Raw genomic sequence first — 14,571 nt, 5'->3', positions numbered from 1 at the left:
GGGTCTGAATCAGGGTCTCATTAAGCTTCCATTGCCATTGTTTTGGGACTGGGGCTAGGATAGCTATGTCAACAAATACCGGGGAGTGATTGGAATAGGTGATGTTGCCTATCGAAGCAGATCTCACCCTGGAAAGGAGAGACTGGGGAAGCAGGAAAAGATCAATTCTGGTGTAGGAATCATGGGGAAGGGAGTAGAATGTGTAGTCCCGCTGGTTAGGGTTGAGGATCCTCCAGACATCTACCAGATGAAAAGAATAAAAATTCTTCTTCAGGCGCTTAAGTACCACGTATGAAACCTGAAAGGACTGCCTAGAAGTGTTTAAGGAAAGATCCATGGCGAAGTTCAGATCGCCACCCCAGGATCACCGCCCCCTCTGCAAAATCCTGATGGTATCCCCGTTATCACTGGTTGCCCTCCTACACTGTAGATGGAAATCGACCCCACCACTGTACCAACACAACCTCCTACTGAGGGATACTGCTATCGTATGGAGGGAAACTAGGAAACAGAGAAAGAAAGAAGAAAATGAATGAAAAGGAGTAAGAAAGAAAGAAAGGAGAAAAAGGAAGGAAGAAAGAAGGAAAGAAAGAAAGGGAGGGAGAGTGAGAAGTAAAGAATGAAAGAAAGAAAGAAAAAGGGAGGGAGAGAGAAGGAAAGAAATAAAGAAAGAAGGAAGGAAAGGAAGAAAGAAAAGGGGAGGGAGAGAAGGAAAGAAAGAAAAAAAGAAAGAAAGAAAAAGGGAAGGTCCAAAACGGCACGAGGCAAGGTTGCCCTCTTTCCCCGATACTTTTCATTCTGACCCTAGAACCCCTACTACAACGAATCACGCAAAACCAGGATATTAAAGGCATATGATCCCCAAACAGAGAATTCAAATACGCCGCATTTGCGGACGACCTACTGTTATTCCTCACCGAACCTATGAACACTTTGCCAGTCATTCTCAAGGAATTCAAAAACTTCCAATCATTAGCCAATCTCAAAATCAATCTCACTAAATCGTATGCCTTGAATATATCTCTTCCTAAAATTACGAAAGAACAATGCGAGTCCAACTTCCCTTTCCACTGGAGGAATGATTCTATCCCTTACTTAGGCATAAATCTCCCCTCGGGTCTTTCTGAGTTATACACAAAAAACAACCTACCTTAATTGTGCAAACTGACTAATGATCTCGGCAAATGGAATAAGCCCACGTTCTCATGGTTTGGGAGAGCAGCCATTTTAAAGATGAATGTTTTACCCAGAATGTTATATGTGCTTCAAGCAGTCCCAGTACAGATGCCTAAGACCTTCAAATCATATAGAAGCATATGCACTAAATTTTTATGGGGGGATAGGACACCTAGAATTAATTTCAGACAACTTATTTATCCGAAACATTTTGGGGGGATCGGCCTCCCCGATATCCATAATTATTACAGGGCGGTTCACTTATCCAGGATAGTGGACTGGAATCTTCACAGTCAATATAAAGATTGGGTTCCATTGGAAGCTTCATTTACCAGGCTTACACTGGCCACTATGCCATGGTTAGACCCAGATCATATCCCGTTAGGTATCCAACAACACCCGCTAATAGGGCCTACCCTAACCTTTTTTAAACAAATTTGTTCCCAAACACAGATATCGTCTGTACCGAGCCCTCTCACTCCAATTAAACTTAACCCGGATTTTCCACCGGGAATGTCACCCCAGTTTCTAGCTGGCAACTGGACACAAGGCCACATCCAAGCTCTCCACTGTTATGAGTCAGGCAAATTACGTCAGCCATCACACATTACAGCCCAAATGGACAAAATGTCCATTCCTCCCTGGACCTACTTGCTAATCTCCCACTACTTAAAATCGATAGACAAAAACTCAGCGTGCTCTAGGCATTTAACCACATTCGAAAAGTTGTGCACCCAGAACGCCACCCAGCGGCTCCTTTTTGCCACTACCCATAACCTCTTATTCGAAGACATACTTCCCAGTTCTGGGAAGGCCTGTAAGAAGTGGGAAGATGACTTGTCGATCTCATTTTCAGATGATCAATGGGAAAACATATTCCGGAACATCCACTCCGGTTCCCTCAATATGAGCACACAAGAAAACGATTACAAAATTCAGACTAGATGGTACCGTACACCTGCTCTTATTAAAAATTTTTACCCTTCCACCACTGATGCTTGCTGGAGGTGCTGGAGGTGCCAGACGGACGTTGGAACGATGCTACATATATGGTGGACATATGGTGGACATGCCCATTGTTACAGGCCTTTTGGAAGGAGGTATGCCAACTCACCTCACAAGTGACATCTTACCAGATAGATCTGACCTCTGCCCAATGCCTCCTTCATTTCTCACCCTTACCACACAGCACTTACCACAAATCCTTGGCAATGTTCATGATTAACGCAGCGAAGCAATGCATCCCCATCCATTGGGGCTCCCCCAGAGTCACCACACTAAAAGAATGGTTCCATAGGATAAATAAAATCGCGGTGATGGAAGAATTGATTCATATCTCTAGAGATACACCTTAGAAATTTAGGCAATGTATTGACCTGCTGGAAACACTTCCAATCCACCCCCACGTACGCCAAGGGCGTGAAACAATCAAGAATGGAGAATAGGTCATGAAATATAGATTACCTTACCCGATCGACAGAGCGGCACTTAAAGAGGGGGGGAGGGGAGGGGAGAGGAAAGAGAAAAGAAGGGGGGGGAAACCAGTGGGACATAGACACCTATCCCTGTCAGAGGGGGTCTTTGTCCCCTCCGCACCCCCTCCCCCCCTTTCCACCCCCCCTTTCTTTTCTTTTTTCTTCTCTCACACTCCCTCTTTCTCTCTCTTTCTACCTTTCTTCTTCTCCCCTCCCGTGACTCTATCCTAGGCCCCTCTCCCCTCCTACCTTACCCCTTCCCTAAATGTCCTTACCCTGGTCTAAAATGACCCAACACATAGCGCACAAGTTACAGAAACCGGGAATGACCTGCCATGTCTCCCACTAAATATAACAGATAGCAGCCTCGCTAGTGGAATACATCATGCCCAAATTTGGAGACAGAAAGTCCCCCGCTACATTTCGCAGCCCACTACATGCCTCTCTACCCTCACACCTCAGCTACAGTCTCCAAGAAAGGGATAGAAGGGTAGTGAATCTCAGATACCAAATTGTAACTCTCGGTAGCGAAATGCAATAGTGTTGAGTGAGTAGATTCACCCCTACCGGTTCATAAGTTAAAGTTAAGTTAGGATACCTTCATATGGCGTATAGTGAAATTGTTGTGTTGAACATGATTCTATACATACAAGTTTCAGTAGTCGTACAAGAGATTTGCTGTCTCTAACCAAAATGTACTTTGTTTCTGTACGAAACAGCTGATTCCTTTCTTGTGTATGTTTTTTTTTCTATCTTTCTCAATAAAAAAAGTTTAATAAAAAAAAAAAAGAAAAAAGGAAGGAGAGAAGGAAGGAAGCAAAGAAAAAAAAAGAAAGAAAAGAGGCAGGAGAGAAGGAAACAAATAAAGAAAGTAGGAAATATAGAAAGAAAGAAGAAAAGAAAGAAAGGAAGGGAGGGAGAGAGAGAAGTATAGAATGAAAGAAAAAAAGAAAAAAGGACGGAGAGATAAGGAAATAAAGAAAGAAAGAAAGGAGAAATAACGAAAGAAGAATGAAAAAGGATAGAAGGAAAGAAAGAGGAAATGGAAGGGAGACAGAAGGAATGAAAGATAGCAAGAAAGAAAGAAAGAAGAAAAGAAAGAAAGAAAAAGGAAAGAAAGAAATAGGGAGGAAGAGAGAGAAGGAAGCAATGAAAGAAAGAAGGAAAGAAAGAAAAGGGACGCGAGAGAAGGAAAGAAAGAAAGAAAAACAGAGAAAGAAAGAAGAAAAGGAATGAAAAGGAGAAAGAAAGAAAGGAGAAAAAGGAAAGAAGAAAGAAGGAAAGAAAGAAAGAGAGAAACAAGGAACATGGGAGGGAGAGAGAGAGGATAAAAAATCAAGAAAGAAGGAAAGGAAGAGAGAAAAGGAAGAAAATGGAGGGAGAGAAGGAAAGAAATAATGAAAGAAGGAGAGAAAGATAAACGGAGGGAGGGCGAAGGAAAGGAATAAAGAAAGAAGGAAAGGAAGAAAGAAAAGGGGAGGGAGAGAAGGAAAGAAAGAAAGAAAAGAGAAAGAAAAACAGAAAGAAAAGATAGGAATAGAGAAAGAAAGAAAGAAAGAAAGAAAGAAAGAAAGAAAGAAAGAAAGAAAGAAATGGATGGGAGAGAAGGAAAGAAAGAAAGAGATAGAAAGAAAAGGGAAGGGAGAGAGAATTAAACAAATAACGAAAGAAGGAAATAAGGAAAGAAAGAAGAAAAGAAAGAAAGGGAGGGAGAGAGAGAAGTAAAGAATGAAAGAAAGAAAAAGGGAGGGAGAGAGAAGGAAAGAAATAAAGAAAGAAGTTAAGGAAGAAAGAAAAGGGGAGGGAGAGAAGGAAAGAGGGAAAGAAAAAAAAAGAAAGAAAGAAGAATAGAAAGAAAGGGAGGGTGAGAGAGAAGTAAAGAATGATAGAAAAAAAGAAAAGGGGAGAGAGAGAGAAGGAAAGAAATAAAGAAAGAAGAAAAGGGAGTTGGAAAAGGGGAGGAAGAGAAGGAAAGAAAGAAAGAAAGAAAGAAAGAAAGAAAGAAAGAAAGAAAGAAAGAAGGGAAGAAAGAGGGAAAAAAAGAAAAAGGGAGAGAGAAAGAAAGAAATGGGGAAAGGAAGAAAGAACGAAAGAAGAATAAAAAAGATAGAAGGAAAGAAAGAGGAAAAGGAAGGGAGACAGAAAGAAAGCAGGAAAGAAAGAAAGAAAGAAAGAAAGAAAGAAAGAAAGAAAGAAGAAAAATGGAGGGAGAGAAGGAAAGAAATAATGAAATAAAGAGAGAAAGAAAAACGGAGAGAGAAAGAAAGAAACAAACCAAAGAATGAAAGAAAAAAGGAAAATGGGAGGGAGAGAGAAGGAAAGAAACAAATAAATAAAAAAGAACTAAAGAAAGAAGAAAAGAAAGAATAAAGAAAGAAAGAAAAAGGGAAAGAAAGAAAAAGGGAGGAAGAGAGAGAAGGAAGGAATGAAAGAAAAAACGAGGGAAAGAAAGAAAGAAAAGGTACGGGAGAGAAGGAAAGAAAGAAAGAAAGAAAACAAAAAAAAAAAAGCTGCGAAAGGAAGAAGAAAAGGAATGAAAAGGAGAAAGAAAGAAAGAAAGGAGAAAAAAGAAGGAAGAAAGAAGGAAAGAAAGAAAGAGAGAAAGAAGGAAAATGGGAGGGAGAGAGAGGGGGAAAGGCCAGGCAGCGGATGTAGCCGGACACACACTCAGACAGCTCCGCCGAAACTCCTTTACAATATCCTGGGAGCCCGCTCCACTCTGCCCTAAGACCCGCTGAACGGTGCCCGGAAGCCTCGCTGACCCTGACAGAGCCGTGCCATGCCCTCTGGGAGCCAGACATCCGCCATGAAGCGGCAAAATCCATCCCGCTCGGCGGCCCTCATGGGCCAAAATGGCGCCGCCTCGCAGCGCTCCGCGAAGGACATACACAGGGAGGCGGCTGCAAAGATGTTCTCCAAGCTGCTCTCCTCGGATCTAGCCATGTTCTCCGGTACTACAGAGGAGTTGCCTGGAGGAACCTCGGAAGCAGATGACACGATGCTGCTGGAGGATTTGCACGGCTCCACACTACCATGGGACACAGTGAGTACTCAAAAAAAAGACTCAGTTGGGCCTTTATCCCAGAGCAGCCCTGACAGTGAAGGGGAACCTACGTTACGGGACATTTTCACGGTAGTGAACTCCTGCAATGTCTCCATAGCAGCCCTTACTACTGAGATAAAAGGGGTTAAGGCAGAAATTACTTTCCTGCACCATGACACACAAAAAACTCAGGGAAAGGACCTTTGCACTGGAGGGGAGAGTGAGCTCCCTAGAGGATGACATGGCGCCCATGCAGAATGACCTTACTTACAAAAATCACCTGCTCTCACAACATATCGCCCGTTTAGATGACATGGAGAATAGAATGAGAAGGAATAATGTGAGGGCCATAGGAATACCGGAACGCATGGAGGGGAAGAACCCGGTGGAGTTTATTGAAAGATGGCTGACCAACGGCTTTGGTAGAGAAGTGTTTTCCCCCATGTTTTCGGGGGAACGCGCATGTCCAGACCACCGCCACCGGGTGCTCCTCCCAGACCTTTCCTCTTCAAGCTCCTCAATTATAAGGACAGAGACGTAATTCTTCTTAATGCCAGTATAAAGCCAGCCACCCTGAAGTTGGAAAATACTAAGATCTCTCTTTTCCCAGATTTCTCCGGTGATTTACAGAAAAAACGTGCTAAATTTACAGATGTCAAGCGATGCTATGTTGTATCCTTCTCGGCTACGAGTCGAGGCTCTAGGCTCTGTGCAGTTTTTTGATACTCCATCTATGGCTATGCAATGGCTGAACCGTGAGGAACAATCTATCTGTGCAGCTCACACCAGGCGTGGTGAACCTCCCTGAGGAGCTTACCCTGAACACTATCCCCTGTGACTCATCATCACACTTTGTAACTAAATATCTGTCTGACTTTGGTTATGTTTATGGAACCATGTGTGGCGGTAGTTCTTGCTGCTGAGAAGTTTAAGACACTGCAGTGCACTTCCTCTATTGCCCCCGGGATGGATTGGACTAGATCCCCATCCAAGTTCCGGAAAGTCTTTAAGGCACTGTTAGCCTACTGTTTACTGTCTATTTTTATTTTTATTTTTGTTTTCCTCCTCTCTTTCTACTACCGAAGTGCATGCCATGACCTCTTCAATGTGCCACTTGACAGCTGTGGGATCCACCTTACACAACGCCTTTGCTCTAGGACTATTATCGCTCCCGCGGAACTCCCCACCTCCCCTAATGTGTGTTTTACTAAGCTGGCATAATCCCCAATTCATGGGTTATCTGAAAATTATGGGATCACCTGTGCATGCTTTGTTTCTAACAATACTCTTTGTAGCTAATATCCAATGCTCCAATGTCTACAGTAACAAGAATATTGACCTGGAATGTCTGGAGCTTAAACAATCTGATCAAGTGATTGGCAGTGCTACGGACGATCAAGCGATTGCATGTGGACGTCATATGCCTACAGGAGAATTCACAGAGGGCTGGGAAATCCTCTCAGCCAGCCGCAGCTGCGTCTCACCAGCCGAAAGGAACGACCTCCCTGGCCTCTCCGGTGCCCTCCCCAGGATCGGTGAGCAATTCCCCCCCCCCCCCCGTCTCCCCTGGGTCCCTGGATGGCTGCTCAGAGGTTTCTGACCTCATGGGGGATGAAGTGATCCGGCGCCATATTATGTCTCTCCCCACCAGAGAGGACCTGGAATGGTTTACTAGAAGGGTAGAGAAGGCTTTTGCTGCTGATATTGCCAATCTCAAAACAGATACCACACACCTGGGTCACAGAGTGGAGTCACTAGAAGAGAAATTGGAGGAGGCTCTCCCCACAATTGCTCTGCTGCAATCTAGATGTCAGATGCAGGACCATGAGATTGACATGTTGCTGGGGCAATTAGATGATGTGGAAAACCGCAGCAGTAGGGCCAATATCAGGATTAGAGGCCTGCCGGAGGCCACTGCCTCCAGAGATATTATCCCCACACTGACGGACATCTTCAGAGATATATTGGGCCTACTAGCTTCTTCACCCATTGAGATTGACTGAGCTCATAGAGCACTGAGACCCCCGTCTCCGGACGCTGACAATCCTAAGCCGCGTACACACGGGCGGACTGTATGGCCAACTTAGTCCGTCAGACAATCCGACGGACAGTCTGTCCTACTTTCGAATGAACGGACTTGACCACACACAGATGCAAAACAGTCCGTCGAAAGTTTGCGCCATGACGTGTACAGCACGTACGACGGGACTAGAAATAGGAAGTCCAATACACAGCAATGCAACCTTTCGCCGTGTAAATCCTTTCTGAGCATGCGCCATACTTAGTCCGTCGAACTAGCCTACTCACGAGCGGATTGTCCGCTGAAACCAAAGTACGACGGACAATATTACGGAAATTCCGAAATACTTAGTCCGCCAGACTGCCCGCTGAAAAAGTCCGCTGAAGCCCACACACAAGCGGACTGTCCGCTGAAATGTGTTTCGACGGACTAAGTTGGCCAGACAGTCCGCCCGTGTGTACGCGGCTCTAGAGACATTATCTGCAAACTTCACAAGTATACCATCAAAGACCGTATTATGCAAAAAGTGAGCGGCAAGCCCTTTTATGATTTTGATGATTTTCTATCAAGATCTCTCCAGGTGCACCCTTATGCAGCAGAGGGCCCTCCGCCCCCTCCTTTCTGGGATCCAAGCCGCAGGACTAACCTACGGCTGGGGCTTCCCCTTTTCCTTGCACATGCACAAAGATGGAAGGTAAGTTACCCTGTGCACTAAGAACAATCTCCCACACTTCCTCTCATCGTTAGGGTTGGAACCTGTGGACTTCCGGGACTGGAGAGGACCCCCTGGCGACTTGACCATCCCCCTCCCTCCATGGTGGTCCACAGTCACATGCAAAAATCGGAGGAGGGACAGGCAAAATTCTACCCAGGACCCCTCCGCGGCACCATCCACTACCAGAGACTGATGCTGGGCCTGAGCCGCGCGGCTGAATGCTGAATACTGACCCTTTGCGTTGCACTTGAAAAGGTCTGGGCCCCCTTATGATAACTATGCTTTGCTCCCGAGCCCCCCAGATGTTCCTTTGAGCATAATGTACCCCACGTGGCTACCAGATCCGGCAGCTCTGGCCTCAAGATTTCCTGGAGAATCCTTTCCAGCTTTAGGGACTGTTCGGGAACTCAACTTGGGTCTACCCGACAGAGATTGTTATCCCTCTCACTATGTGAAGGGGACATGCCACAACACCCTTTTTCTCTTTTCACTGAGCACTCGGGGGCGAGGGGGGGTTATATTTTTTCACCACGGTAGCTACCTCCAGGATCCCCACCCTTCCCCGACAGACGCTTGCTGTGATCCTGAGTACAGCCCTGTGGAGCTTTGTGGCCCCCACCCGGGGTAGGGCTCAAACTTTCCAGCTTGCCCGCCCAGACCCCACAATCTACCAGCTAACATTGGTTCTTTATTGCACAAATTTTTCCCCAAACTAAAGTTTTACTGTTTTCAGATGCGATGTGCGGAGATGGGACCTTCTATCTTCCACCTTGTGTTGGTACACGGTCCCCACGTAGGCCACCCATTTATGGGTTTAGTTCCCCATTGGAACATTAGGCTGTGGCTTGAGGTTCTCCCCGGTACCGGGGGGACCTCACCCCCCAGCATACCGCTGCCTTGTTCAATACTACTGTTGATGGTACACGGTCCCCACGTAGGCCACCCATTTATGGGTTTAGTTCCCCATTGGAACATTAGGCTGTGGCTTGAGGTTCTCCCCGGTACCGGGGGGTCCTCACCCCCCAGCATACCGCTGCCTTGTTCAATACTACTGTTGATGTTATGCTTTTGTGTTCTTGTTGTTTCCGTGCTAACCCACTGTGTCTTTTCTTCCCCTCTCTCTCTCCTCTCCCTCCCCCATCCCTCTTACCCCCCTCCCTTCCTAGGAGCTTGCCCTTGCTGCGGTCCTTACGCCAGGCGAGTTGGGACAATCGACAACTCCTCCGTCCTCCAGTTCTCCCATGGCTACACTTAAGGTAATATCTTACAATGTGCGGGGTCTCTGCTCCCCAGTGAAGAGGAATAAATTATGGTGGGAACTTAAGAAGTTAAGGGCACAAGTGGTCTTCCTAAAGGAGACACATTTTACCAACCATTCCCTGCCCAGACTGCCCAACCACATGTTTAATCAGTGGTTTCACAGCACATCCCCTAAGTCCAAGTCCAAAGGCACTACTATAGCATTCCACAAGACATGTCCTTTTCAACCTGCAGATAGCAAAATAGACCCTCAGGGCTGTTATATTTTCTTAAAGGGCACCATTGCTGGTAGTATGTACACATTCGCCTCACTGACCAACTTGCTTTCTTAGATAATACTCTTGACCTATTGACAGAATTCAAGGCAGGGTTTCTGATTCTCCGTCACCTCCAGCACCCGACCCTCGTACTCCTATGCTTTTCTCAAACATTTTCACAAATCACTTCAGGCACACCTCCTACTGGACACCTGGAGGGTTTTTCACCCCTCCGGCCGTGACTTTAGCTACTACTCGACCATCCATGACGTGTACGCCCGCATAGATCATATTTACGTTGACCGCCCCACGCTTGAACTCCTGCAGCATGCATCCATTGGCAGCATTACTCTATCTGACCATGCTCCGGTTGGAGTGAGCATTATGCTACCGTCTAGCCCCCATAGGGCCTGGACGTGGAGACTAAATGAGAATTTACTGGATGATTCTGCAGTGGTTACTAAGGTGTAAGAGGTCAATTCTCACTATTTCAGGGAAAATTCTTCAGAAGACCTTAGTGCAGGGGTGATATGGGAAGGCCACAAGGCGGTAATGAGGGGAGAATTAATATCTTTGGGCTCCAAACTCAAGAAAATGCGCCAAGCTGATTTTACCAAGGTTCTGACCGCCCTACAAGCGGCAGAACTTTCCCATAAGAAAGGGGGGGGCTTTGCGGCAAGGCAGAAGCTTCTTGAGTTGCGGGAACTGTTTTCGCGCTTACTAGACCGCCATACGCGCAAACAGGCCAGGCACCTTTCGCACAAATATTATGAGCACAGCAACAAAAGCGGACGCATGCTTGCTAGGGCCCTTCGCAAGAAGCAAGCTCAAATCCACGTACAAAAGCTCCACTCCCCTTCCGGAGACATTTCGGTCCAGTTCAACAAAATTGCCTCAGGGTTCCAGGAGTTTTATACTCAACTTTATAATTTATCCCCAGCTTTACCCTCAGATGCCCAGCCTCCCAAGTCTGTTGCCATTCAGGAATATCTCACATCGGCGGGAGTCCCTCCACTAAGCACGGAACAATGCGTCGATCTGGAGCGGCCAATTTCCCCGGAGGAGATAGCGCTAATGGTGAAGTCCCTGCCCAAGAGCAAGAGTCCCAGACCAGATGGTTACACTGGCTCCTACTACAAAACGTTTCTGCCTCTCCTAGCACCACATATGTGAACCTACTTTAATTCCGTAGTGGAAGGGAGCCCTATTCCAACCGAAGCGCTCATGGCGCACATTACGGTGCTGCTGAAAGAAGGCAAGGACCCCACCATCCCCCAAAGCTATCGCTCTATATCCCTCCTTAATGTTGATATTAAAATCCTAGCAAAAGTCCTGGCAAACAGACTTGGGAGTCTCATGCCCCAAATTATCCACCCAGACCAAACAGGGTTTATTCGAGGGAGGGAAGCGAGAGATAACTCCATCAGAGCTATTCAACTTATACACTGGGCTTGCACCAGCCCCAATCCTAAACCTTGCATCGTTCTTTCTACCGACGCCAAAGAGGCGTTTGACCGCGTTGACTGGACATATTTGCGGGCCGTATTGGAAGCTCAGGGGCTCGGGACACGTATGTTGTCCTCGATTATGGCCTTTTACTCTACTCCGTGCGCACAAGTAAAGGTGAATGGGGTGCTTTCCTCCCGGTTCCTGATTCGAAATGGCACGAGGCAGGGGTGTCCCCTCTCTCCCCTCCTCTTTGCCCTGGTACTAGAGCCGTTGCTCTGTACTGTGAGAGCGAACGCAGACATTAAAGGCCTGAGGGTAGGGAAGACGGAGCACAAACTGTCGGCATATGCGGACAACGTGCTTTTTTATCTTTCAGAACCCCTGATCTCGTTGCCAGTTCTGTTGAAGGAACTGAAGAACTTCAGAGCGTTATCCAATTTCAAGATCAACTTTTCCAAGTCGGAGATACTACCTATTCACCTGACCCCCTCTCTAATGACTAATTTACAATTGACTTTCCCCTTCACGTGGGCCAAGTCCTCCATTAAGTACTTGGGCATTCAGTTGACGGACCGATTCAATACCTTATATGCTACCAATTCCCCCCCCTCCCTTAATTAACACAGTGAAAGCAGATCTCTCGCAGTGGACCAAGACCGCTTTTACGTGGTTAGGTCGCATTAATATTATAAAAATGAACATCCTACCCCGTGTACTCTTTTTTTTACAAATGATACCCATTTCCCACCCCAAAACGTTTTTTACCCAAATGAATAGCACACTGTCGGCATTTGTGTGGAACACAAAGAATCCGAGAATAGCCATGAAATTACTGAGGCGCTCAAAACTGACGGGGGGGTCTGGGGGTCCCAGACATCCTAAAGTACCATAGGGTTATTGTCCTACAGAGGATACTTAACTGGATGTTTCATACTCAGTCTAAAATGTGGGTCTCCTTAGAAAAATGGCTAGCTGGGAGAGACTTGGCTTATGCACCCTGGTTATCCCGGGAACAAAGGGGACTGTCGGAGGATGCCTCCCACTAACAGTACAGGCTCTTTCAACATGGGATAAAGTGAATCAGACGCTTTGTCTATCCCCTCCTGTGTCACCGCTAGCCCCACTGGGGAGGTTCCTTTGGTTCCCACCAGAGGAACAGAGGGCCTTCTTCGGCCCCTGGGTGGATGATGGGAATGCCAGCTGTGGAACATTGATGAGCGGAGGCAAGCTGGTCAGCTACGAATCCCTACAGACTGGTCATGCAAACACCACCATGAATTTTTGGCGATACAGGCAACTACATCACTTTTTTGAAGTTCACGGCCACTCAATAAGAGACGTGGCATCCCTCACACCCTTTGAACGTCTCTTTGTAGAAGACGAACCCATTCCCCACATGATATTGGAACTGTACCGCCTGCTCGGCTCTGATAACGAGACCGCTAGACCAATGTACATACGGGTGTGGGAGAGAGACCTACAGTTTGACTTTTCCACGACTCAACTGTCCCCCCTTTACAAACTCACTCACACAAGCTCCATGGAATCCAAAACCCAAGAAATGAATTATAAAATCCTGTCTCGCTGGTACAGAGTGCCGGCAGACCTAGCACGTATGTACCCTTCGGTATCGGACTGGTGCTGGAGGGAATGTGGCCAACATGGCACCCTCTTCCAAATTTGGTGGGACTGCCCGCGAATCAAGCCATACTGGGCAGACATCCGATCCCAAATAAAAGCAATCTTGAACTTGGTTATACCTCTATCTCCAACTAATTATCTTTTGCACATCCCTCCGGTCCCGATTGGTAGATACAAAAAGAGCCCCCTGTCACATCTAATGAACGCGGCTAGACATCTTATACCAATCTACTGGAAGCAGACTAGAATCCCCACATTGGAGGACTGGGTCAAAAAAGTCAACGACATTAGAGAGGCCGAACATTGGGTAGCAACATGTAGAGGTACAAGGGCTAAGTTTGACATCACATGGCAGCCTGTGACAGCCTACATGTCCGACACTATTTACGCATTCTTCAGCCTGGACCTGGCTCTTCTGGAGCTAGCAGAACCATCCCTGAGATCTCACACAAGAAATGGCACTATTGCCTAGTAACTGTTATTCACCTCCCTGCCCCCTTGTTGGAGAGGCAAATCCACTGCTAAGACTCGCCTGTCGCAGGGCTGCTACACTTCCTCGAGACGGCAGGTAAGCTCCATCTCCCTCCCCCACCCACCCTTCCCAGCCCTCCTGTTTTCCTATTTCCCTCCCTCTCTCTCTCCCCCCTTAATCTTCTTTTCCGTCCTTCTTTTCTCTATTCCACACTTCAGTATGACCTTGCTCACTAACGACCTCTATGGCATTGAGATGTGGTCGAGCGTTATGTTGCCTGCAAGCTAGCTGATCCTGTGGCTGCCTTGCCTAGCTGGCGAAGGGGAATCCCTCTGTTCGGAGGGGTCCTTACAGGCCCGCCCCTCCTGGGCGGTGGGACTGCTGTGGGCCTGTTTCACCCCTGGGGGAGGCCTGGGAGAGGTAAATGGAGGCAGCTTGGCCCCCCTCTCCTGGGTCGCCACCAGGGGGCGGCCCTATGCCTCCCCGACCCCACACATATTGTAAGGCAGGCGGATCGGGCATCCGCCTGTCCCCCCCCCTGTGAAACTGGAAGCACTTTCTGGCAGGGCCACAGATCAAAGAAACCAGAACGGATATAGATATGCAGGAGACATTGCAGGTACTAGCTTAAAGTAGGGCAATGGGTCTACGTGCCCGACTAAGACCATCTTCTCTCTGCCTCCCTGGACAGGATAAACAGGTGTAATTGTTTCATACAGTTTATTTGACTTGTAATTGGTCCTGACACACCTGTCTTATGTCTACTCAAGTGTATTCTTCTGTTAAAATGTTTCAAAATAAAGATTTTACAAAAAAAAAAAAAAGAGGTACACAATTCTCCCCGTTGGATATTAAAATTGACCCTGAGGGTCGCTATGTATTTTTATTATGCTCCCTTTATGAGACTAAATGCATTATTGCGGGGTTGTATATTCCTCCTCCGTTCTCGGCTACTCTCCTTAAATTACTTGCGGACTACATGTCCCACTTCCCGGGAGTACCACTATTGGCAGTAGGGGATTTCAATAATTATATTGACATAGAGAGGGACAAATTGGGTGCC

This window comes from Lithobates pipiens, unplaced genomic scaffold (genome assembly GCF_037356315.1).
Source record: "Lithobates pipiens isolate NorthernLeopardFrog02 unplaced genomic scaffold, aLitPip1_a1.2 Scaffold_28, whole genome shotgun sequence".
Classification (NCBI taxonomy): Eukaryota; Metazoa; Chordata; class Amphibia; order Anura; family Ranidae; genus Lithobates; species Lithobates pipiens.
This window is presented reverse-complemented; position numbering follows the sequence as displayed.